General features: G+C 37.4%; 1 protein-coding gene across 7 annotated transcripts in view; it reads right to left on the bottom strand.

Moving 5' to 3' along the window:
• Positions 1-25,198, bottom strand: part of LOC121321398 (poly(rC)-binding protein 3-like) — a 97,625-nt gene that overhangs the window by 41,888 nt on the left and 30,539 nt on the right. For 5 of the 7 annotated variants that reach the window (XM_041260317.1, XM_041260322.1, XM_041260323.1 and 2 more), the window contains exons 2-3: positions 14,273-14,403; positions 13,787-13,896 (exon numbers count right to left, since the gene is read on the bottom strand). The exons of 1 other annotated variant lie outside the window; for it this stretch is intronic. The gene's annotated coding sequence lies outside the window, so the exon portion shown is untranslated. Of the gene's footprint in view, positions 1-13,768; positions 13,897-14,272; positions 14,404-25,198 lie in introns of all 7 variants that reach the window. One more of the 7 variants, XM_041260318.1, reaches the window with a different exon arrangement.

Here is a 25,198-nt window from a genome sequence, read left to right as displayed (position 1 = left end):
CCTTCAGAAACCAGACAGTGGTCTTGAACCTTTGCAGGCAACTTAATGAAGCCCTGGCCTATGGCTGTGCATTCCAGGACATCTAGGCTGTGGTGTGCACATCTTACATTCAGTTAACAGGATACGGACGTTCAAACCTTCACAAGAACCAAAATAATGAGTTCACATCAGTCTTTGAATGAAAACTTTGCGTGTACTCCAACTTGCCCTAGTGCTACAAATACAGAACAACTTAAGGTAATTTAAGTTCCTCTTATAGATCAGTTCAGCTAGAAAGATATCACAATAAAACCCAGCACGGCCAGTACTGACAAAAAAAGTAAACTAAACAACAGTGAACCACAGAATATAAAATTGGTTTCTTTATGTATTTATTCACACTTTTAGTAAAAACAAGTAAGCAATTGAAACCATCAGTCAGTAACCAGGAATCTGGGTCTTACCAGTGAGAGGGAAGGCCTTCTTTGAACGAGGAAGGATCACTAAAGATGGAACGCCATGGACACACTAAGGATTTCCCTGGCTTACCCCGTCTCTATAAGTAAACTAACCCATCGCCCCCAGCAAGGTGACTGTGCTCTCTGCTGGGGGAGTTGGGAAGGGGGGCTAGACAGGCTTTCGTCAGTCTCTCGCGCTAATTTCTTCAGAAGAGCGTGAAGGGGAGGTCAGCTCCTAATGAGACAAGCACGCTCTTTTGGAGGGAGTAATGTGCACTCCCATGTGTGTGTTTCTGAGGGGGGGTCTTTTGTTTATAAGTACACTGATATCAAACTCTTCCTCAACTAATTTAACTTTCATCTTCAGCTTCAAATTGAGCAGAAGGGACAATGGGAGACAGAGTTAATGACATATTGCAGTATTGGGGAATTAGACCAAATGGCGATGAATGCAAAGCTGTGCTCGGTCTGTCTACATACTGAAAATAAAAGAGGATAATCAGCTGGGATAAGCACACTGTAGCACAGTGTTATATTCCAATCTGGCCTGCTTCAGTTTTTGAGCTTAAAGCTGCATTGTCTTCTAGTTCTGTTTTTCTGTCATAACACTTTTGAAGACAAAATAATCAGGACACTAGGAGGCTATGTTTCTTACCAATAAGAAACCAATTTTTTACTGTTTTGTTTGTTCTTCATTTGGTCAGAAAGGACCATTTGTGAACTGGAAGCATATCCAAATATGATGCTTAACAAGGGCAGAAATGCAACTTTTCTATCTATAATTTCCAATCTGACCAAATAGAGTCCTGAAACATATCCAGTCGACTTCAGTCAAAATTTCACTAGTTCTGTGACAATATATGCCCAAGTCTAATGTGGCCAAACCTCTATCGCCAGGTTAAAATGTGTTTGCCCTGGATTTTTATTAAAAAATTTGGCACAAACAGGAGGAAACTGCATTTTCCCTGTAATATGATGTTGGTAACATACTTTGCCCCGTCCTTAATGTCTGTGTTAGGGCTTTTGGTCGGCATAACTTTGGGCCTCATTTACATGTTAGCTTTGAGCGATTTCGATGACGGATCAGACAGAGGCAAAGTTTCAAACTAACCAGGTACGGGGAGGTTAATTTGAAAGTCATGTGGAGCCAATGCCATTACCAAAAGAGAACAGCTAGAGGTCAAGGGGGGAGGGATATATATATATATATAGTTCTTATGTTTTAAAATAAACAATAAATAGTATAGCTTTGCAAACTATGATATGTAGTGTACCTTTGTTAACTTTAGGGCTGCTCTGAAAAATATAGATTTATATGGAAAGAAAATAAATGCATGCATATACAGTATATACACCCCACACAATAAAAATATTATTTTAAAAAGAGCAGTATAAATGTATCAAGCTAGTATGGATTGTTCTGGCTGTACTCTGTCACTTTGGAGACATCCAAAAAGCTGTATTAGAAAAATGTGACTGATACCTAAACTTTAGCTAAAATGTGACAAGTTCATCTTTCTAAATGATGTATTGAATTAGCAAATTTGAGTTTATAACGATGTATGCTTTACACAAAGTTACATATGCACTGACCCCCTGATCTGTCATGTAGACAGTGTTGTATGAAGTTGGTAAATGGGATTCTGGTCGGATTTTGCTGGCATTTTGTAAAACTATCGTATACAAATAATACCCAATTAAAAAAAAAAAAAAATCTAAAGAAAAAAAAATACTATCTGCTACACAAAGCACACAGTACACAAAACCCAATTGCTTTAAGGCAGAGCCCATTGTTTTCAGAAATAAAATGACTTTGTTTTTTCTGCTCTCCTGAAAAAGCTTTTTCACTGCCAACATCCTGCAAGGCCCTTCACTGATGGAAAACTCTGCCTGCCCTTCTATCAATGCTTTCAATAATGACACTCCCTTGCAGCTAAAACCAATAATTCTAAATATCTGTTCCAAACTTTGCGCTTAATGCACCAGTGCCTTACCAATATAGATTGTATCCAGTGCCCTTGCTTTTGTATGGGGTAAAGAAAACCACTTTGAGCAAGCATGTGATATTTTGCATCACATCTCTATTTGAACATTTAGTCCTATTTAGAAAGGCCAGACCAGTTCATGTACATGACATGTACAGGGATGTACAGACAGACAGTCACCTCCATATATCCCCAGTATCTGATATTCTGAATAATTTATGCCAAATAATGTTAATGTTAAGTTTCATGACAACTGGATAAGCAGTTCTCCTGATATATAAATAAATGTGTGAATAGTGACACGACCGTCTCCACAAGACCATCTTTGCAGGGCTTTCACCCCCAGCTGGGGATAATTATATGATCATGCTTTGTTTAAAATGATACAAAAATAAAATAACATACATTACATTGTAAACTGGTCATCCATTACCAATGGCTGTTGTGGTTACAGTATTGGAACTAATTGCAACCAAGTACAATGGATATTGAAGCTTCTGGTAATGATTTTTGGTTTCCATGGCCATAACAAATACAGTAGATCTACTATTTTTCAACAGTGGGTGCACTCTAAGCTACTGGCTTTAATTGTAGCTTAGGGGTTGATTTGATCAACCTAATCCCTGGTGGGATACACCATAGCTAGATTTTAACAGCATGTTAAGCCCTGGGGTATCTCCTTCGATACATTTAATTTAGTTAACCAGGATAGAACCCTTGAGATATGCATCTTATATTCAAGGGGGTCCTGGCAGGAGAAGGGGGCAACAAATAACATTATAAGATCAATGGTAAAAGTAGACAAATCATTCAAAACAGGAGAAAAACACTTAAAGCATTCATAAAAACAGTAATACAAAATAAAAGCATAAAAAACCCTTCCAATTTCAATAGTCAGTATTTACAGGATTTGCAACCCCAGTGGTCAGATTTCAAATACATATTTATGAATGATTTTAAAAAAAGGATTGCGAAGCGGCTGTCTTTATGTTCAAGGCAATGAGTTCCAAAGATAAGATGCTTGATATACAGATGCACCTTGGCCCATATGAGATCTCAGCTGAGGGATTTTAAAAGTAGTCAGGTTATTACGGGATTGCCCCTAAAAATAAGGGCTTCATGCAATCCAGGTGGAATCCCTGGTATGGTAAAATGCTTTATAATAATCCAGCAGTGGCTTATCCCAACTCAGTATAGGCTGATCAAACTCCTTAGCTTAAAAAAGATCCAGTTCATAATACTAATAAGCATACTATTAATGTAGAGCCATGTTCACTAGACTGGAAACATACTGTATGTGTACATTCAATATACTCAAATATAACTGGACTCATTTGTTTCTCTCCTTTATACAGTAAAACCAATTGAATGGGAAGCATGTGGGAGGTTTGGATTTCAAATAATTGTATTTCTTGTGAAATCTGCATTTTGCACCTGAATTGGGATCCATGCCTCAATGCAGAGGAAAAGGTCTGTAAGCTTTGCCATCCATGATTCAATTGCCACATGCGATAAAGTGTAACTCCTCCTGACTGTTCACTGCAATGGTATCAACATGAACACATCTGCATATACAGAATCACTGCAATAACATTGCTGTACTAATTGTAGATCATGCATAGTATGGGCAGACACATTGCCATTTTTATCTCTCAATTGATACAAAGGTTGCATTAAAAATGGCACTTGCTAAATATATTTCAGCACCAGAGCTAGTTATACAATGTCCTAGGGTGTCATTCAGGAAATGTAGTAAAATAATGAATTGTACCATAACCAAAATGAATACCACGATTTTATGCTTTTTTAAACAAAAGAGTTGAGTATCTGTCTTCCAGGAAATCGTTTAGCAATCTGATTTACTTTCATCTTGGATATAAAACTCAAACAGCTGGGCAGGATTAGTGGTGTAATCTATTAAGACGACAGTAAGAAGTATTAAAAATAGAAACATTTTGCTAAAACATCAATAAATGTTGGTGGGTATTACCCAGAAAGTGATCAGACTTTATTTGACAGTGATTTTGATAGTTCTGAAGTTCGTATTTTTACCAGTAGGCGGGTCTAAAACTGTAAGTGCCCAAACAAACAAGTACGAGTAATAACCTTTATACTCATATGTTACTCGTACTATGAAAAAGTTGTAAAGAGCCAGGTTTGAGCAATCAGGCCCATGTTTAATAAATTGTCCCTGTCTTTAAGTAAGTTCTTTAATTAAGAAAACATAATTTGTTGTTGTTGACATGCTGGAATCTGGGGATACACAAAGATGTGTAGCTGGTCAATTTGGTGTGATCCATTCTGTTGTTTCCAGATTGTTTACATGTTATCAGACCACAGGTTTGTACACTAGACATCCTGAACCAGACCATGGGAGGTAAACCACACCATGTAATGGCCAATATCTTCACAATACGGCACTGATTAAATTGCTAGTTCATTACACATGTGCTTAACATCCACTTCAGGACAGCAACTGGATTCAAAGTGACCAATCTGTGAGAAACTGATGACATGAGTCTGGTTGGAGGTGAAGAAGACCAGCTACAGCTCCTCCACTGACCCACAACAGATCTTATTGTGCTTCCAAAGGGCAGGTTGTCATCTTTTCAAGCAAACGAGCAAAAATAAATATGATATGTTCAGTTGTTCCATGGCCATTATACAATGCTTCTATTGAGTATTCATGTCTTTTGCTACATGTGCTGTTTGCTTTGGAGCAGTACTATTTGCTGGCTCCTGTTCCTCGCTCATTGGTGTAGAATCATTCTCAAATGGACTCAGTCACACCTGAGAATGACAACATTGGGCAATTGAAAAGTAGCTCTGGAATACCCAACAAGACTGCAATCAGACCCTACGTGCCCAAGCCCATATTTTTGTTGATTACCCACTGCAACTGTTTCTTGTCATTGGTCCATTGAGAGCTATTAAAAATGAAGAGCGCTCACCTCATGGGCACCAAGGTTAACACATGATATACGGAATAGCGTATATCCAACTGTACACAAACCAAATCATTTTAATTGTAAATTTAGTTACACAACGACAGCTTGTATAGAAATGATTAGCTGAGATCTGCTTGTCTTTTAAGGCTATAACAGAACAGGTCAATTTACTTGGTACACGAAAGCTTGTTAAGAGTAAAGATTTTTGTAATATTATTTATTCTCTTTGCCTTGCCTTGGAGCACTTTCCATGTCGCTAATGTTCTGGTTTGATGCTGATTCGCTCTGACGGACTGTGCGGCAGGGCATTAAACATTTCCTCTGGCATAGAAAACACACACACACAATACTCAATTCCCTTTCAGCCCCTTTCTGTGTACCGCTTACAGCTCAAAACGCCTTCATTAACCACTAAAGTGCTGATGTGCCTATTTAAAGAAATGAAATAACAAGCCTGTCATTAATATATATCCTACACCACAACTGTAAATTCAAAAGCAGAGCTATCAGTTTGATGAAAAAGTGAATGATCTTGACACATAGCAACAGTATGTATACAGCAGTAGAGAATAACAATTCCCAAATGTCATAAACAATTAATAAGCAGTTCTGTCTGTATGTGTGTGTGTGTGTGTGTGTGTACAGTATACACCACCCACTGGGTGTTGGGGTCCAATATAAATCCATTATATATTAAGGGCTGCGATATAGCAAGAGACCCATATAAAAACAAATAGGCTAACAAATACTGCGCAACCACTCCCCTGTTTAATCGGGGACGTCAGGGTCCAATATAAATCCTCTATACAACTCCCTTTTTCTACTTTTTTGTGTAAAAAGCAGCACACCATTTTAATTTGTACTGAGGAGGGAAATTGCTTCTCATCAACTTCAGTCCCCAATTAATTTCATGAGTCTTCCTTTCCTTTCTCAAATGCACAAACCCATTGTATTGAAAGAATCCATTCCCAACATAAGAGACTTGTTGCTAGGGAGCTGACATCACTGCCCTGTGACTTTTGCTTGTGCATTGCTGCTGCCACAAGTGAACACCTCGTTGGCTAAAATAAGTACTATTTAATTTGCTTAGTGTTTTAGTGCAATGCGTGTGTATATGATAACAATACAATATTAATGTTGTGTTTTTAATTGTTTTGCATATTTTTGATTGTGATGTGCAATACGAAATAAAACAAACAGTAATTTTTTAACAGTGAAATTGCCTATGTATATTGCAGCTAAGGCATGAGCAGTTACCCTGTGAAAATGGGCCAACTCCAGGACCTTGACATATCCAAATCCGCATAGGCGTCTCATCATAGTATGAAGGGGTGGATATAAGATATATATATATATAAGATATATATTATAGTATATATATAATATATATCTATATATATATATTATTATATATACACACACCACACACAGGACACACTTACATCCTCCCTAACTCTAACGACATGCCCCTTACCTTCACATTACATACGGGGAAAGGAGACATGACAAAATAAACAAACAAGTAGATTTCCTCTGCAAGTTTTATTTGTTTGTTTCATTGGTACATCTATATAACGTTCTATATATATATATATGTATATATATATATATACTATATATACACGGCCATAAGATATATGTGTGTGTGTGGTGTTGTCGGTGTAAAACAACAAAGTACCGGATAAGAGAAAGTCTACACCCCCTTCAACTTTTTTCACATTTTGTTGTGTCAGTGCCTCAAAGTTTCATGCATTTAAATCAGGATTTTTTTCCCCACTTATCTACACACTATACTCCACACTATTAAGGGGGAAAAAGTATTTATTGAGAAAAAAATATATATATATATTAAAAATACAAAACTGAAAGATCACAAATGGAAAGTCTCCACCCCCCTGAGTTAATACTTGGTAGAAGCACCTTTGGCAGCAATTACAGCTGTGAGTCTTTTGGAATAGGTATCTACCAACTTTGCACACCTAGATTTGGCAATATTTGACCATTCTTCTTTACAAAACTGTTCAAGCTGTCCCTTGGGAAGCATTGATGGACAGCAATCATCAAGTCATGCCACAAATTTTCAATTGGATTCAGGTCGAGGCTCTGACTGGGCCACTCAAGGACATTTACCGTTTTGTTCCTTAGCCACTCCACTGTAGCTTTGGCTGTGTGCTTTGAGTCGTTGTCATGCTGAAAGGTGAACTTCCGTCCCAGTTTCGGCTTTCTTGCAGAGGGCAGCAGACTTCTCTGTACGTTGCTCCATTCATTTTCCCTTCTGTCCTGACAAGTGGCCCAGTCCCCGCCGATAAGAAACACCCCCATAGCATGATGCTGCCAACACCATGCTTCACAGTAGGGATGGTGTTCTTTGGGTGATGCACGGTTTTGGGTTTGCGCCAAACATAACGCTTTGCATTTAGGCCAAAAAGTTCCATTTTAGTTTCGTCAGACCACAAAACATTTTGCCAAATGGCTACAGAATCTCCTGAGTTTTTTTTTTTTTTTTTTTTGCATACTTCAAATGGGACTCAAGGTGGACTTTCTTGAGTAATGGCTTCCATCATGCCATCCTACCATACAGCCCAGATTTGTGGAGTGCTTGGGATATTGTTGTCACATGCACACTTTGACCAGTCTTGGCCATAAAAGCCTGTAGCTCTTGCAAAGTTTCCACTGGCCTCTTGGTAGCCTCTCTGATCAGCCTCCTTCCTCCTTGGTCATCTGGTTTGGAGAGATGGCCTGATCTAGGCAGGGTCTTGGTGGTGCCATACTCTTTCCACTTCTTAATAATCGTCTTGACCATGCCCCAAGGGATATTCAAGGCCTTTGATATTTTTTATATCCTTCCCTTGATCTGTGCCTTTCAACAACATTGTCCCGGAGTTCTTTTAAAAGCTCCTTCCTGCTCATGCTTCTTTGCTTTGAAATGCACTAACCAGTAGAAAGAACCTACAGGAACTGCTGAATGTATCCTGAAATCATGTGAATCACTACAATTTAACACAGGTGGAGGCCCCGTAACTTGGTGTGTGATTTTGAAGGCGATTGGTTACACCTGAGCTAATTTAGGGTTGCTATTATAAGTGGGGTGGACACTTATCCAACCAAGCTATTTCAGTTTTCGTTTTCTACAAATTTCTAGAATATTTTTTTCACTTGGAAGTTGTGGGGTAGGATGTGTAGATAAATTAAAAAAAAAAACTAATTTTAATACATTTTAATTCTATAGGCAACAAAAGCTGACAATTTTGAAAGTGGGTGTAGACTTTCTATAAGCACTGTATATATTGTACAGGGTACTGTACGATACAAGCTGATATCCATATCCATCTATATCTATAGACTCCTATATGATTTACTTTATGTAGTATATAAGAAACTTCAGATGGATGTATCACATCGATATTAGCTATATATTAGACTCTGATATCGATATAAGTCACAACCCCAAAGAGTAGCAACCTAGTTATAGCAACTACAAAGAATTTCCCAGAGAATGCAGTTTTACTTCTAGTTTTCTCTTTAAATTCCAAACCTTTAAAACAGGCAAAAACAAATCTCCCTGAATAATCATGCTTGTCCGTAAATCTGCACTGTGCATCTTTTTTCCTCTGAGGCAGCATTAGTCATGTACAGAATGTGTTCAGAAAATGTTCTTCTTAGGCTTGCGTCTTAGACACTGCAATTGAAATGTAAGTGACATAAAGCACGGCAGCTGTTTCTACTGCTGAATGTGTGGTTGACACTCTATTACTTAGTGATACATTCATTATTATGTGTCCAAAGACAATCTATAAGAGCATTATGCTATGGTTAGCAGAAAAGTACTCTGATTGGTCAGTGGAAGAAAAAAAAATGTGTGAAGCACTGAGGCACAAAGCCAAGATTTTTTCCTGATTTGAATCTTTCCTTTTACAGCTTCAAAAGAGCTTTTCTGAGAGTTGATTTTTTAAACTAATTAATTTATAATGAACTTGTATTGTATTTCATTGTACCTCTTATTTATGTGGTCGTGGTTTTAGTTTAATTTGAGTCACAGGATAATTCTCAGATGTGTGGGTGAGTGCAGTCTGCAATGTCATTCATTCATTTGGTGATCAGGCATGAGTTCTCTGACTGTAAACTGACTTAGAGATTATTTCTGAGTTTGTCATTAAAGTACATTTTTATACCCATTAAAATGCTCTCTATATTATCGACTGTGAAATTGTACAGTATTTCACATTGCACTGAAACCTACATTAGTGGTGTCTACTTATGGTAAAGTAGGCATCATTGATCTAGTGAATATATGGGGATAAGGGTTTTTTGTCTATCGGAATTTAAACGTGTCTATACTGACAATCCTGCCATAGGTATTAAAAAAAAGGACAAGATTAGTTTTGCAGCCGTGTGTTTGTATCAGCGCTGGGGCTTGAACTCTGGTTTCAGTATATATTTACAGGGTTACTTCAGGTTTTCTCAGACAGCAGATGCCCGTGTTTTGAGTGTTTAACTCAAGACAAGTGTCAAGGAAATTCATAGTTAAATTCATTTTAATATATGCATTTTCCAGATATTTAATTCAGTTGTGATTGGGTTGTTAACACTGACTCCATAACATTCTTAACCAGATCTACTTTAAAGCTGTTGATTAAACCAAAGGCACAAGCCACAAACTGTGTTAACTCTTTGAAGCTTGCCCTTCAAAATGCCTTTCAAATTCGCTCACTAGATTCACTCTTTCTTCAAAACACCTCACTGCTCTCAACTCAATCTCCGAAGTTCTTCAACTAAGACGCAAGCATGTAATCTTCAAAGCTGTCCTAGAGAAGATATCGTCACAATACATAATGTGTGTCTATTCAACTAGTTGCTGAACATTGTACATGCGTACTTGCCACTTAGAAGCTGGCACATGCATATGTAATACGTGACTCAACCAAACTATTAAGACTGATTCACTAATGCAGAACTTTATGACCAGAGAGCACATCAAGTATTCAATTATGAACACTTAACAATGCAGCACTTTTCCTTGAATGTTTTATTTTGTTTCTTCTTTATACATGTTTTTAACTATGAAACCTAACCTTTAATCTTCTTCTTTTGAGAATATGAATACATGTTATAATAATTTGGATTGTTAGATTTCTTTTTCATAACAAATATACATGTATGATTGATTTGAAATACTTAAAACATAAATACTGTTAATTGTAAATCTCTTTTCATCATGATTCTGGAGATAATTATGCCAGAATTGCTAGTTCTTATTGAGGAATTGTGTTTATTATTGTTAATAATTAAATTATGAGCTATAATGGGTATTTTCTTTAATGGTAATTGGCGTGGACACAGTTGTGACATAAACCCTAGATAAGCAACGTAAATATGCACTAATGGGGCTTGTCCGGGGTGATCATAGGAGTTATGATATTGATATTATGAAAATATAATGAAAAAATAATTTTTTATAAAATATATATATATATATATATATATAATATATATATATATATATATATATAGATATAATATATATATATACCACACACATACATTGTAAGTTAAAATTAAAAAAAAACCCCTAAACAACCCATAATTGGGGATTGTTCAAGCCCTATTAGTGTTCTCAATACTATAATTATAATACTAAAAAATAAAAAAAAAAATTAATTGAAATTTTTTTTGGGGACTTGTTGGGTATTTCTCCCGCGTACAGAATTTGAATGTTAATATCATGTAACTGAGTTATAAGTATAAAAATTGAACATTACATTTCATAATGGTTACATTTTGTAAACAAAATTTGATTTGTACGACCTAATGAGTGCTTGTCTTTATAATGTTATATAACATAACTGGGTCCTAATCAAATAAGCCCCTCCCCACCCCCCCGGGAGGCCCTCGGCCAATTGTGCACAGCCAACTCCTGTCCATGGTGGCAGTGAAATAGCCTGGACTCAAACCGCCGAACTCCAGGCTATAGGGCGCATCCTTCACTCCACGTGGAGTGCTTTTACAGGATGCACCACTCGGGACCCCTCTCTGACATATTTCATGGTATATAAACACCTGTTATTCTGGGAGGATGATAAGTATGTAACCAGTACCTAGTACTTTGTATGAATACGTAATCTCCCTATCTAATTAATTTTTTGTCTTTTAACAAAATAGTCCACCATTAAAAGATAATTTGATCGTATTATAGATACAAGTAGCCCATCACATATATTGTGATACATATCGTATCGCGACCTGCATATTGTGGTACAGTATGTATCATATTGTCATATTATTGTATGATTAACCTATACAATCTAAGTACAAGAAACCATACAAATATGTTAGCTCAGGGTGTGGTTATAAATTACATAATAAATAGATACTCTACTTGAATCTCTATCTCTGCATAAGAACAGAGACACAAACATAAAACATGCACACATGCAAAGTAAAGGAAAACCTGAAATAATTGTCATCTGAACCAAGTGGTCACCAGCTCCTAGATTGTTCAATAGCAGTGAATGACAGCCGCATGTTGAATAAGCAGCAACACATGTCCAGGCCCTTCTGTACCTGTACGTATGTTTTGCATTTCTCATAGAGCATGTAATGTTGTGTTTAATCGCAGTTCACAGTTCCCATGCCGATTAAACCAAGCGTTGCCTCTGAGCAAAGGCTGCCAATGTTGCAAAGCCAGTTGTGTTGATAAGGACAAAAACTCCCTTAGGACTGAACTAAAACCAAATGTGGTACTCAGTGGTTAACTACAGTTCCTGTTTCTGGAAATCTAAAGTATGGTATATAAACAGGTCAATGTGGTATTTCTTGGGGGGGAGTTTGGGGGTTGTTTTTTATTTTTTACATTCAATCAATATTTATTTTATATAGAGCCTTTCATAGTGGACCACTGTCACAAAGAACTTTACATTTACACATGCTTTTCCGCCTTATAAACTTAAAAAAATACTAAACTTTTAAAATAGGAAAAACATAAATAAATAAAATAATTTCACAAGCAGAATCTTGGTAATAGTTTGTGCAGACTGAAGCACCACATTCATAATCTGCATGCAATATACTGAAGCCTAACTGAGCGAACTGGTGTATAGCATAAGTAGCGTCGTGCCATTTAATGGGAAGACGCAGTAACCAAAAATAGCGACTAGCACAAATTACAACTTCTATGCTAAACACATCCAAAGTAAATAATAACCAGAGTTAATGTTTTGTATATTACTTGTAGTACACATTAACTGTACTAAATTGCACTGTGTCTTTATTGTATGCTTGTACCACATTAAAGGAGCTACACGGCTAAGCTCTATGCATAAGGATGAATGTAGATGATAGGAAGGTAGGAGGCTGAGGTGACCTTTGCAGGGGATTAATTAATCAGCCGTTAGACTTCTTTCCAGGTTGAAATTCAGCCCACTCTGTAATGAGCCAAACAAATCAGTACATATAATGATCAAGTCAATACATATCCCAGTAAAAGAAACAGGGGCGTTAAAAGTTTTTGATACAAAAATGCTCCACCCTACAGTATGTACATTTACCACATACAAGTGGGTTTTCCAAAGTAATTTTTTGTGCATAAATCGAAGGTGCAAGTTTAAGTAAATATTGTTTGTCAAAACTAATTCAAACATTTTAGGTGTAACCATCTGTCACAAAGACGGCTGTAGTGGGTGACGTCAGACCAGAAACAGGAACCAGGAAATAAACAACAGAGAGGTGGATTTGGGTGGAACTGAGCGATTGGTTTCGCTCAGCATTTAATGAATGAACAGAACAGAAAATAAAAAGGTTGTAACAAACAAAAAAAACACAGGACATGGCACTTTAGCCAAAATAAACAGACAAACAAAACGGACTACACAGACAAACACGGTGAGCTGATATTTTAAATATTAACTATTATTATTAGTATAACCTCCGTCTCCAATCCCGTTCTCCACGCACCGAACACACAACCCCGAGTGAGTGAAAACATGCTGCTTTTATGCAGCTGTACCGAGACTCTATTGCTAATCAATCATTCAGTTGGAGTTGCAGTACAACTGCACATGAATTAATAAAGTGGAATTCCCCGTGCTCACATATTATTACATTTTACTGCACGTGAAGTGCTGCGCAATCCTCGTGTCTAAATACAAATGTACATTTTAAACACTCGTGTTACACAGACCCGTTTATATCCCGTGTACCAATGACTATACACCAACAGGGGCGGGGCACTTTGGGGCAGGGCACTTTGCCACACCATCACATTTATTTCAAGAGGTGCATTACTGTATACTATATATGCTTTTTAGATTCACTCCATCATTTCTTTAAACTTGTAGGACGGATTCAATCTGAATGTCACCAATAACTGGGCTACTTATTGCACACCAGCACATTTTAGTACATCAAAAGTGTTGCCAACCACTGAGTGATCCCAAAGGCCCCTTGGGTTTTCCCTTCCAGGTCATGTGACCTTGTGCCTTCACACTTCAAGCAGACCTTTTAAAATCTGTTGCTGGAAGGAGGTTTCACCTGTCGAGAAAATTTAATTTGAAATCAGACATTAGACAGTAGACTGCACATAAGGCGAGCAATGAAAATGGTGCTGAGACTTATACAGCAGTTATTCACACAAAATTAACTGTACATTGTCATATGCCCTAAACATTTTTTTTTACATTCAGTCTTTCCCCAGTACAATATAAAGAAGCAGCACTATCTTTTCCTGTCTGAGACATATGGGTGCAAATCTTTGTTCTTCCCCAAGTGGGAACTCCTTTCACAGTTAAGACTTAAGCCCTATCCTTGCTCCACCTTACTTATACCATGCGCCAGGGGAAAACTTGAGAAAAAGTGTTTATTTGCACATAATATGATAAACATTTTGAATGGTGGAATACTTCCTTACTTGAAGAATTTTAGCTCATTGACCAGTCTCTCTGCAGCTCAGCCAATTTTGGAAACGCGTGCAACCAGACACAGTAGCGGCCTCCTTACTCTCAATGCTCAGCACTTCAAATCAAAACATACTGAGTATCTCTGTGAAGAAGGGAAATAAAACAAGAATTAGCAAAGAAGCAAGAGAGTGTAACTGCGGTACGTGTGGATATTCCTGCTGCATTTTGGTATTATCTTGACAACGTATTATATATGAGGTAAGGTAACATAATTGAAGCCATTAGGTTAAATACTTTTATGGCCCTATTTTGATGAAGGGGCAAACCTCCAACACAAGGAACTGATTTAACTGTACTACTTTAGATAGTATAACATTTTTTTTATACTTAAGTGTTAGGAAATATTAGTTCTTGTATTGGTTCGCTGAGTAGATACTTAATTGAATTAAATGCAAAATGTAGTAACTGTTTACAATGTACAATTATTGATTTTTAGAACAGCTGCTACTGGTTTCATAAACTTTAGTGCTGATCAAAATCTATTAACGTTTCAAAAAAATAAAAACTGTTTTATTAAATAATATTCAATAAAGCCCATATTTCATACCAGTGTTTAGTAATTTATTCTAAATCATTTCATAAAAATGCACCTTTTCTTTGTTTGACGGGTTTGAAACATATACGCAGATATTTGGAAGTGCAACAGTAAAATAATAAGTGCATATTCAAATTTAAAACACGTTGGACTAGCTTATTTCCAGACATTATGAAGTATGAGGCGTAGGCCTATGTATAAAAATCATGCACATCTTTATTTTTCACAGCGATATTAAATTGAATGAAGCCATGTTCCAAATCACAGTTCCCAAAAATAAGCTCTTTATTGCAAAGGCAGGGAGTATACACATAATTCATGTTTATGAATATAATGAAACACTGCAGTCACTTATGCCAAAACTGTTCAATAAATGTAAATATTACTAAATAAGTCATTATCAAATGGTGCTCTGGTATTAAAGAACAGCTTTTTGTTCATCAAAATCACAGCAAAGGCAATAGGGCTATTGTTATCTTAAAGAGAATGTCAGTTGCTCCTGATTTGCTAGCAGCTTGTGACTCTCATTTTTCTTCATTTGTCAAAGCAGATGGAATTCCTCCATTGCCCAGCTCAAAATTACAACATGAAGGGCAAACGTAAAGCACTTTGCCCTTAAGTTTGCATTTTACAGAATTTCCTCTAAATCGGGCTCTTGAAGTTTTACTACTACAACCATCCATCACAAGCTCCAGAGTGATTGAGTAAATGAAATGCAAAATTAATGACATTAAGGAGTCCTATTAAATGGATTGGATTATACTATGATGACAAACTGCTGTATTACCAGGGTACAAATTGAAAAAGGTGCTTACATAAGTCATCTAACCATGCGTGGATTAACATAGACCAGCAATACCATTTCTGAGGTTTAAAAAAATAATAAGTTTCTATGCTGCAGGTCACAAATCTTATATAAATAGTCAGATTAACTCTGGAGTGAATCTCATCTCACCTACAGCACAGGAACTGATTAGCTACTTCTAAATAGATGGTATAGGTAAGGTAAGGTAATGGATTTTAAAGTTTGTTATCGCTCCTTTGAGGAACATTATCCTAAATGAATGTAATCCATATCAACTGCCAACATTTATAAAAAGGATCCTATATTAATCATATCATAATGTCCGATCCCATTTAGAACAGATGTACTGTGTAACAGCCCAATAGAAGAACAGAATTAAAATTACAGTACTCAAAATTCAGCAAATCATATAAAATTATACTGCAATACAACAACTAACTGAATCAGAGACTCAAAAAAAAGCTGGATCTACTTTACTGTATACCAGGGGTGTCCAATCCTGGTCCTGGAGGGACAGTGTCCGTCCTGATTTTTGTTTCAACTGTACTCTAAATTACTTAGTTGAACTAATTAAGTGCTCTTTAGAAGCTTAATCGGCACAATTAATTAATTTAGGGTACAGTTGGAACAAAAACCAGGAGGTCACTGGTCCTCCAGGACCAGGATTGGGCACCCCTGCTGTATAGGAAGAGCACTGCTTTACAAGAATGATAATACTGCCCTCTGTTGCAGAATCAGGGTAATGGCTAGCCTTGAAAGACAAACAGAAAGAGTATTTCCTGTCATCTTTTACATCACAACCAGCCTATCTTGCAGAAATAACTTTGTAGAGCTTGTGGAAAATAATACTGTGGCAAGGAAAGGGGAGCTTCTCCCTGACACAGGGGTGTGGTTAGAATCCCCTAAACGAATCCCTGTGCACGACGGTAATACTTGCAACCTCAGTTCCACACACTGTGGTTGTGAACTTGGTTCTCTCACCCTGGCTAAGACATGCCATCATGAGCCTTCAACCAATCCCTCTGATGCGTACAAAAAAGCAAAGAACTGGCTTTTCAGACCATTTTAAAACATTTGGCCAAGACAAAGAATGACGTAGGTAACTAAGTATGCCTTGAATCCTGAACAGTTATCAGTTGCAGTTTCTTAACTACCACTAAAACTAAAGGATATAGGTTTGTTTTAATCTTTTAACGTCACATTTTATAAGCAGTGATTATTTGCCACTGTACACACAACACTTAATTTGTATACCTTGCATAGTATAAGTGCTTCTGATCGCCTCACTCTCAAATCGAAGGTCCCTGAGGAGTAATTCTATTACAACTGTGCATTAATTCACATGCCTGGACAAATGAATCTGACGATATAAATGTTTAATGATTTCTAAAAGCTAATGTGTTCACTCTCTTTCTGCGCCTTCACAAATTACAGCTTGACCCTCACTCAAGGACTCACTTGCTAAAATAAATCTGTTTCATTAAATAAGGTACTGTAATCAGATACACTCTGGGGCAAAGGGGGTCATCAGCACACTGGAGAGATCCAGTTCTAATCTGTTCCATTCCGTTTTCATTATGTTTATATCAAACTGATAACCAGTTATGTATCATTCTGCTTAGTTTAACATACAGGACCCTTAGCAAGTTCCAAGTTTGCATTTGCTAATGGCTTTGTTAACAAAAAGGTTTCATTCATCTTTCTTTTGGACTGATGGTAATCTGAAATACGATGTCTGCATCAAATTTACGGTTTGCCTAAAAATAAATTGCATTGATCACCAATCTAGCACCGGATAACATTTTTTTACTGAACATGACTGGAGTACAATTTTTTTATTTTTTTTTAGAATTTATTGTATTTTGCATTCATTGAAATACAACTACAGAATGACCGAACAAATCTCACTCTTCCAAATTAGCACTTTTAAAGGTTTACCACAATATTTTTACAGTCATTTCCCCCATGCTTTTCCCATGGTTATACTATGCATTTACCATAGTTTAACATGGTTTGCCATGTTTGTTTAACATGCTTTAACATATTGTACCTCTCTGGCTTCTACAGTGTTTACCTATGCTTTGCCATGCTTTATTACACTTTGCTATGCTTTCACTGTGGTAAACTTCCATAAGGGAGGCCACGATGCCAAGCAGATGCAGAGGTTGATTTAATAATTCTCCAAATTTAGCAGTTTAATTTCTTTTAAGAACATAAGACGGGGCTCCCTAGTGGCAAAAAGTGCTCCACGTGGATGTGCCATATAGCCTGGGAATCACAGGTTCGAATCCAGGCTATGTCACAGCTGACCGTAAATCGGGAGTTCCTCGGGGGGCAGCACACAATTGGCCGAGCACTGCCCGGGTAGGGAGGGCTTAGGTCAGCAGGGGAATCCACAGCTCGCTGCATATCAGCGACCCCTGTGGCCGATAGGGCGCCTGTGGTTCTGTGTTGTCCTCTGGAACTATAGGTCTGGTGGCCTCGCTGTGGATCCGCAGCGCAAAAAATGACGGATTAGCAGGTGTACGTTTCGGAAGACACATGCTCCAGCCTCCGTCCCCCATTCCATTCTCCGCTTCCGTTATAAAATTGTACTCAGCTTCCATGTATGCCCTCTCGTCCTACTCTCTATGCTAAATTTAAATTAATCACTTGGGTTAATATTATCTATATTATTTAGGATTTTGTAAAATTAAAGTCCCTGCTTTCCCTTCTGAAGATATTTAATTATTTTAATCTGTCCTCATAGCTCATGCTATTAAGTCCTGGGGTCAATCTAGTTTTCTATTGTACTTGTTATACAAGCAGAATACTGTGCTATGGTTTTTTCACTAATATGTAGAATAGCTAGTCCTTCACAAACATTCACGGTGTATCCTCTCTCACTGCCATTTGTCCAGATGAAACACAGATGGAGCCAGCACAGTAAAATTTATTTTTGTTCCAGATGGTAAAAACACAACATTTTTTGAGGTAATTCATTCATACCTGAAGTACTGATCACTTCTATGATTGGGGAGGGAAAGGAAGAAGCATGTAGAGGTTATATTATTTATCCAAAATGTCAAACCAGATATCTCAAGCTGTGAATGTGGTATTGTGTAGGGGGTAGAGTTTTAAATGATGTCACAGCCATGATTACTTGGTTCTTCATTCTATACTCAAAGCACATTAGTAACCACTTAATCTGTATTTTCAAATGCTTGAGTGGGAGATTTTTGGGTTAATATTAGTTAAAAAAACACCTAAACACCTCTCTGAACAAGCAACACCATTAACTGATTTCACCTGACAACATTTAAATATAACCATTTCAGTGTCATGGATACAATTTTTGCCCCTCTGTTACACTATTAAATCAACTCTGTTGGCACTGTGTAATCAGTCTAATTGATACCATTTGGTACCCAAAAAGTCCCATAGTCCTTAATTATAGTAATCCTCTGACTTCCCTGGCAACTACACTTCTTAGGAGTGACAATCTCCTAAAACGCTGTAGCAAATGTGGTTGACTAGAACTATAATCTGATGATTACTTCTCAATGACCTACTTCAAAAAGCACTACAAACAGTACATACAACTCTATAAAAGCAATCAATATTTGCGATTTGTACAGAGGCACATCAGGAGTTTGTAACGAGTATAAGCACTGGTTCATGAAATAATTTTGTTTGATATTCTTTGCCCCCTCAGCTTTTGAATTAGTGTCTTCCTTCAAAAAGCCAGTGACTTTTGCCTCTCCACTTTGGAGGCTGACCTTGCTGGGCCTCCCTCCCAGTTTTTTTTCTTGTGACTTTGAGTGGATTCTATGACTGCACTGTTTCTATCCTAGTTCTACCATTGCTTTTGAATCTGTAGCAGCCTGAGCTCTCTAAGCCACTGCAGTTTGATTTTTTAATCCCTTAAAATCAGATACTAGCTATAGCTTCCAATTGTAATCACTGATCTAACCATTGTTCAGCTAAGACCAGCTTAGTTATCAGAGCCACATTTATTCACTCATAGGGGGGTTTTGTAAGATCAACCATCCCCCACATTCCCCTATCCGGTAGACGACCGCCCCTCCTGGCCCCGAAAATTTCGGCTGGTGAGCTCGAGCACACACTTTGAAAAATCAACTTCCACACACAAGCTTGAATATTGTTGCCGTCATATGTCAACTTTATTATACCAGACTGGTTTGTGCATAAAACATTAATGAATAGGGTTAAATTAATCTGATACTACCATTGCAGCTTTTTTCTGCTTTTTGAAACAATAAGTTGTACAAAATATAATGATAATTAAACACAGGACAAGGAAGAAAATAGAAACAAAACCATTTTCAACTGTCTGTAACCGCTACAGCATTATAAATACAAGTTCTGCAAAACGTAGTGTAAAAAGTTTGTAAAAAAAAATATTGCAATCTTTCACTGTATAATTGCGTCTATTGTCCTTATCACAGAAACTGTGATGTAGTTTGATTAAGTGATTGCAGTAACAGTACATGCCATATGCTCATTCCTTTATTTTATATAGCACCTTTCATAGTGGACCACCATCACAAAGCAATTTTCAAGATACTAGGCTAGGGATGCAGAGTGACTTACAACAACAACTCACCTGGGGGATTTGAACTGGGGACTTCCTGGTTACTAGCCCATTTCTTTAACCATTGGACCTCCTATAAAGTCGAATGAATGTGGTGCCGTGTGCGCTAGTTTAGTTTTTCACTGTAGGGGGTTGGGGGGGGATCACCAGTAAAATATAAGACAACTATTTTAACAATGGGCCCCTAGAGTAAGACTCACCCCCCTGGAATGAAAAGCTGGCTCCACCCCCTGCCTACTAAGTTTTATTTTCTTCTGATTCTACTCTTGATGTTGCTGCTATCACAGATTGCTTTTCATCTACTATCTCAGCAAGGTAATTCCTCTTGTAAAATATTTAAAATAGTAAGTTATTTATAGAATGATATTATTAATACATTACCACTTGCCTTCAAATAAGTGACTAAATCCAGTGCTTCCTTGTTATAGGGTGGCCTATACCACAGAACAAGGTATAAAGGTAAGCTTATGGCTCCAATTTGCCCACTAATGCCATTACACTAGCACTTGTATTCCCGTTTTATGGCTTCTGACTACAGAGTTATAAAGTGTACACAGTGCAGAAGTTAAGAAATGTAATTACAATCTGCCCAATAAAGATCATGGGATATCTATAAAAGGAGCAAAGTTTAAAAGTAAATTCATCAAAAGCTGCTTCTACCTCCCCCAACATTTTATTCCAACAGGATCAACAAGTGACAGGAACAAAACAGGAATGCTTTTATTTTCATTTAAATTCGCTGCTTCTTGAGCAAGTGGAATGTTTTTGGTCATGTCATTTTTTTGTAAGCATTGCTTTGTTGCTTCAAACAGCTAGCCCTGCTGATCTCTATTTTAGTTACCCAAACTTAGCTTGATAACCCCATACAGTGGCTTGCGAAAGTATTGACCCCCCTTGGCATTTTTCCTATTTTGTTGCCTTACAACCTGGAATTAAAATTGGTATTTATTTGGATTTCATGTAATGGACATACACAAAATAGTCCAAATTGGTGAAGTGAAATGAAAAAAATAACTTGTTTAAAAAAATTCTAAAAAATAAATAACGGAAAAGTGGTGCGTGCATATGTATTCACCCCCTTTGCTATTAAGCCTCTAAATAAGATCTGGTGCAACCAATTACCTTCAGAAGTCACATAATTAGTTCAATAAAGTCCACCTGTGTGCAATCTAAGTGTCACATGATCTGTCACATGATCTCAGTATATATACACCTGTTCTGAAAGGCCCCAGAGTCTGCAACACCACTAAGCAAGGGGCACCACCAAGCAAGTGGCACCATAAAGACCAAGGAGCTCTCCAAACAGGTCAGGGACAAAGTTGTGGAGAAGTACAGATCAGGGTTGGGTTATAAAAAAATTATCAGAAACTTTGAACATCCCACGGAGCACCATTAAAGCCATTATTAAAAAATGGAAAGAATATGGCACCACAACAAACCTGGCAAGAGAGGGCCGCCCACCAAAACTCACGGACCAGGCAAGGAGGGCATTAATCAGAGAGGCAACAAAGAGACCAAAGATAACCCTGAAGGAGCTGCAAAGCTCCACAGCAGAGATTGGAGTATCTGTCCATAGGACCACTTTAAGCCATATACTCCATAGAGCTGGGCTTTACGGAAGAGTGACCAGAAAAAAGCCATTTTTTAAAGAAAAAAATAAGCAAACACGTTTGCTGTTCGCCAAAAGGCATGTGGGAGACTCCCCAAACATATGGAAGAAGGTACTCTGGTCAGATGAGACTAAAATTGAGCTTTTTGCCAATCAAGGAAAACGCTATGTCTGGCGCAAACCCAACACCTCTCATCACCTCGAGAACACCATCCCCACAGTGAAGCATGGTGGTGGCAGCATCATGCTGTGGGATGTCTTTCATCGGCAGGGACTGGGAATCTGGTCAGAATTGAAGGAATGATGGATAGCGCTAAATACTGGGAAATTCTTGAGGGAAACCTGTTTCAGTCTTCCAGAGATTTGAGACTGGGAAGGAGGTTCACCTTCCAGCAGGACAATGACCCTAAGCATACTGCTAAAGCAACACTTGTGTGGTTTAAGGGGAAACATTTAAATGTCTTGGAATGGCCTAGTCAAAGCCCAGACCTCAATCCAATTGAGAATCTGTGGTATGACTTAAAGATTGCTGTACACCAGCGGAACCCATCCAACTTGAAGGAGCTGGAGCAGTTTTGCCTTGAAGAATGGGCAAAAATCCCAGTGGCTAGATGTGCCAAGCTTATAGATACATACCCCAAGAGACTTGCAGCTGTAATTGCTGCAAAAGGTGGCTCTACAAAGTATTGACTTTGAGGGGGTGAATACTTATGCACGCTCAAGTTTTCTGTTTTTTTGTCTTATTTCTTGTTTGTTTCACAATAAAAAATATTTTGCATCTTCAAAGTGGTAGGCATGTTGTGTAAATCAAATGATACAAACCCCCAAAAAATCCATTTTAATTCCAGGTTGTAAGGAAACAAAATAGGAAAAATGCCAAGGGGGGTCAATACTTTCGCAAGCCACTGTAGTTATTTAAACCCCATAGTTATTTATCCCATTTTCTAGTTTATATTGTAGGATCTGTCTTAACTTACGGTATGTTTTGCTTCTTCAACCAGGAGAAAACACAAAAAAGAAGGAAAAGATGTCTCCCATGTTTTCATTGCTTATTATTCTGGTCCACTGAAAGATTTTCATCAAGCCCCACAGAATATATTTTAAAGATGGATGGTTAAATCTCCCATTTCGTGCTTCAGGTGTTAATGAACTACATTCAAGCATCAAACAGTATATTCATCCAAAAAAGCGTAGCTTTAGTGTGAGTAGGTCTTGAATTTGATGCCCCATCACCTTTTCTAATTGTATTAAAAAATGCAGTATATCATTAATTTGCAGAACAAATCTAATGTCATCACACGGTCCCATGGTTCCATGGTTTATTATCACACTTTCATAGATTTGAAGAAATCTGTTATTAGAATTCTTATGTGAAAAACCATGGTTACCACACATGTGCACGAAGATACCTGGAAGCACAGGATTTTATATTTACTGTAGCGCTACATGTAGGCCTAAATGTTACTGACAACATGAACAAATTCGCTAAAAAGCTATTTGTTGAAGTCCAATGATTTTGTTTAGCAATGTTAAGTCTTTTGCATGCACCGATTCAAAGCTCTTGCGTGTAACATGATGCAAATGGTGTGATCTTTCTCAACCAGGTGTTACAAAAACTGAGACCTCCTAGCAACTTACAGTTTTCATTTCACTTTACCTTCAGCTTAGTCTTATTACTTTACATGCAAGTTTTCCCTTAGTTTTTTGATGCAGTTTGAACATTAAAACAATAATACATTACCCTGTTCTTGCAAAGAAAACACATTCAGGCTGAGAAGTTACCTGAGGTATTATCCCCTCAGTAGTTTAAAAAAAAGTTGTAATTCCAACATTACCTCTAACAAGTGTTGCTAAGGGATTCAAACCAACCAGAAATCAAGAAAATAAGAAACATGGATTTTATTCTCAATAAGTCTTGTTTGTCAACCAAAAAGCTGTTAAAATATACTACACTGAGTTAATACAGTGATAATTGGTGGTGGATAAGCTATTTTTGCCCCAAACCAAACACATTTATAGCACGGTACCAAGGAAGTGGGGGATAATAATTAATTCTCCACACTGTTAAGTTCAATTATAGTGATTACCAGCAGTCAGAGATGCACTTGTACACCCTCCTTCGCTGAGAAGTAATTTCTAAATGGAATCATCTCTCACTGGACTCCAATAATGGAATAATAGTGTTTTACAAGGGTCTGACATTCAAAGGAATGACATATTTTAACAGCTCTTATCTGATTTCTTTACTATATGGTTTCTATACTTATAGTTGTATTAGAACAGCATTTCACATACAATCATTTGTGTAAAATATCTGAAGCACGATATGTATATACTTTTCTTATCGCAATTGCTCCAAAATATCAAATATTGTGTTTTTTGATTATTTGCAAAATCTGTGTTAAGGGGCTTTGAGTATGAGTCAGGAGCTGCTCTTCAGTTCTATTTGCTAACCATATACCAGTGGTACTCAAAGTGGTGCCCACAAAGCCAAGCCATCGTGCCCGCAGCAGCTGTTCTTAAATTATGGGTCGTGAACGCATTTCTGGCAGGTCGTAGCGTGGGAAAATAAAGAAAGGTTTAAACCGTCACAGCAGCATGTTGACAGTGCTGCTCGCTTATGCTGTGTTTGTACGTACTCAACATTTTTTTTTTTTTTTGCCGTTTTCCTGAAGGGCCGTCTGCGATACGATCAACCAATTGAATATCTGCATTGTCTCTGCGGTAGCCCAATCGTAAGTTAGCTTGGTGGTACATAAACGGTGTCTGTTTCAGTTACAGATATTGACAGTAAGTTTAACCAATAGGAGAGTCAAATATCTGCCAAGTTTTACGCAGCTGTCCAATCATAATATGCAAGCAGAGGCCATTCACTGTATTCTGCATGAAACTTGAAGGCGCGTGAGTAGCCAAAGGGAAAGTGAAAGATCTGACAGTTGTCCAATCATTCGTGAGCAGAGGCAGGGTGTTAATATGCCGTGTAAGCACTGAATTTCGCCACTGAGAAAAATAATACATTTCAGTATGTAGAATTAAATTTTCTATTTCTGTATAACACCATAGTATATTTAGTTACTATCCACTTTCTTTGAATAATTGTACTGGAGATGAGCGATCTTTAAAACAGAATAGTGTTGACAAATGTGTCAAATTGAAACAAAGCGAGACGCTATCTATCCTCCTATTTTAGTTTATTCATGGTTATCTGTGTCAACATGCTACTTAAAAAAATATTTGCATTGTATTTTATGTAAATAATTTAAAACATGAGCGCAGCACGCACAATTACTGCCTGACACTTGGTTTTATTAGAGTGAGCCAAGAATAACTCCTG

The sequence above is a fragment of the Polyodon spathula genome, chromosome 10, assembly GCF_017654505.1.
Source record: "Polyodon spathula isolate WHYD16114869_AA chromosome 10, ASM1765450v1, whole genome shotgun sequence".
Taxonomy (NCBI): domain Eukaryota; kingdom Metazoa; phylum Chordata; class Actinopteri; order Acipenseriformes; family Polyodontidae; genus Polyodon; species Polyodon spathula.
This window is presented reverse-complemented; position numbering and strand designations above follow the sequence as displayed.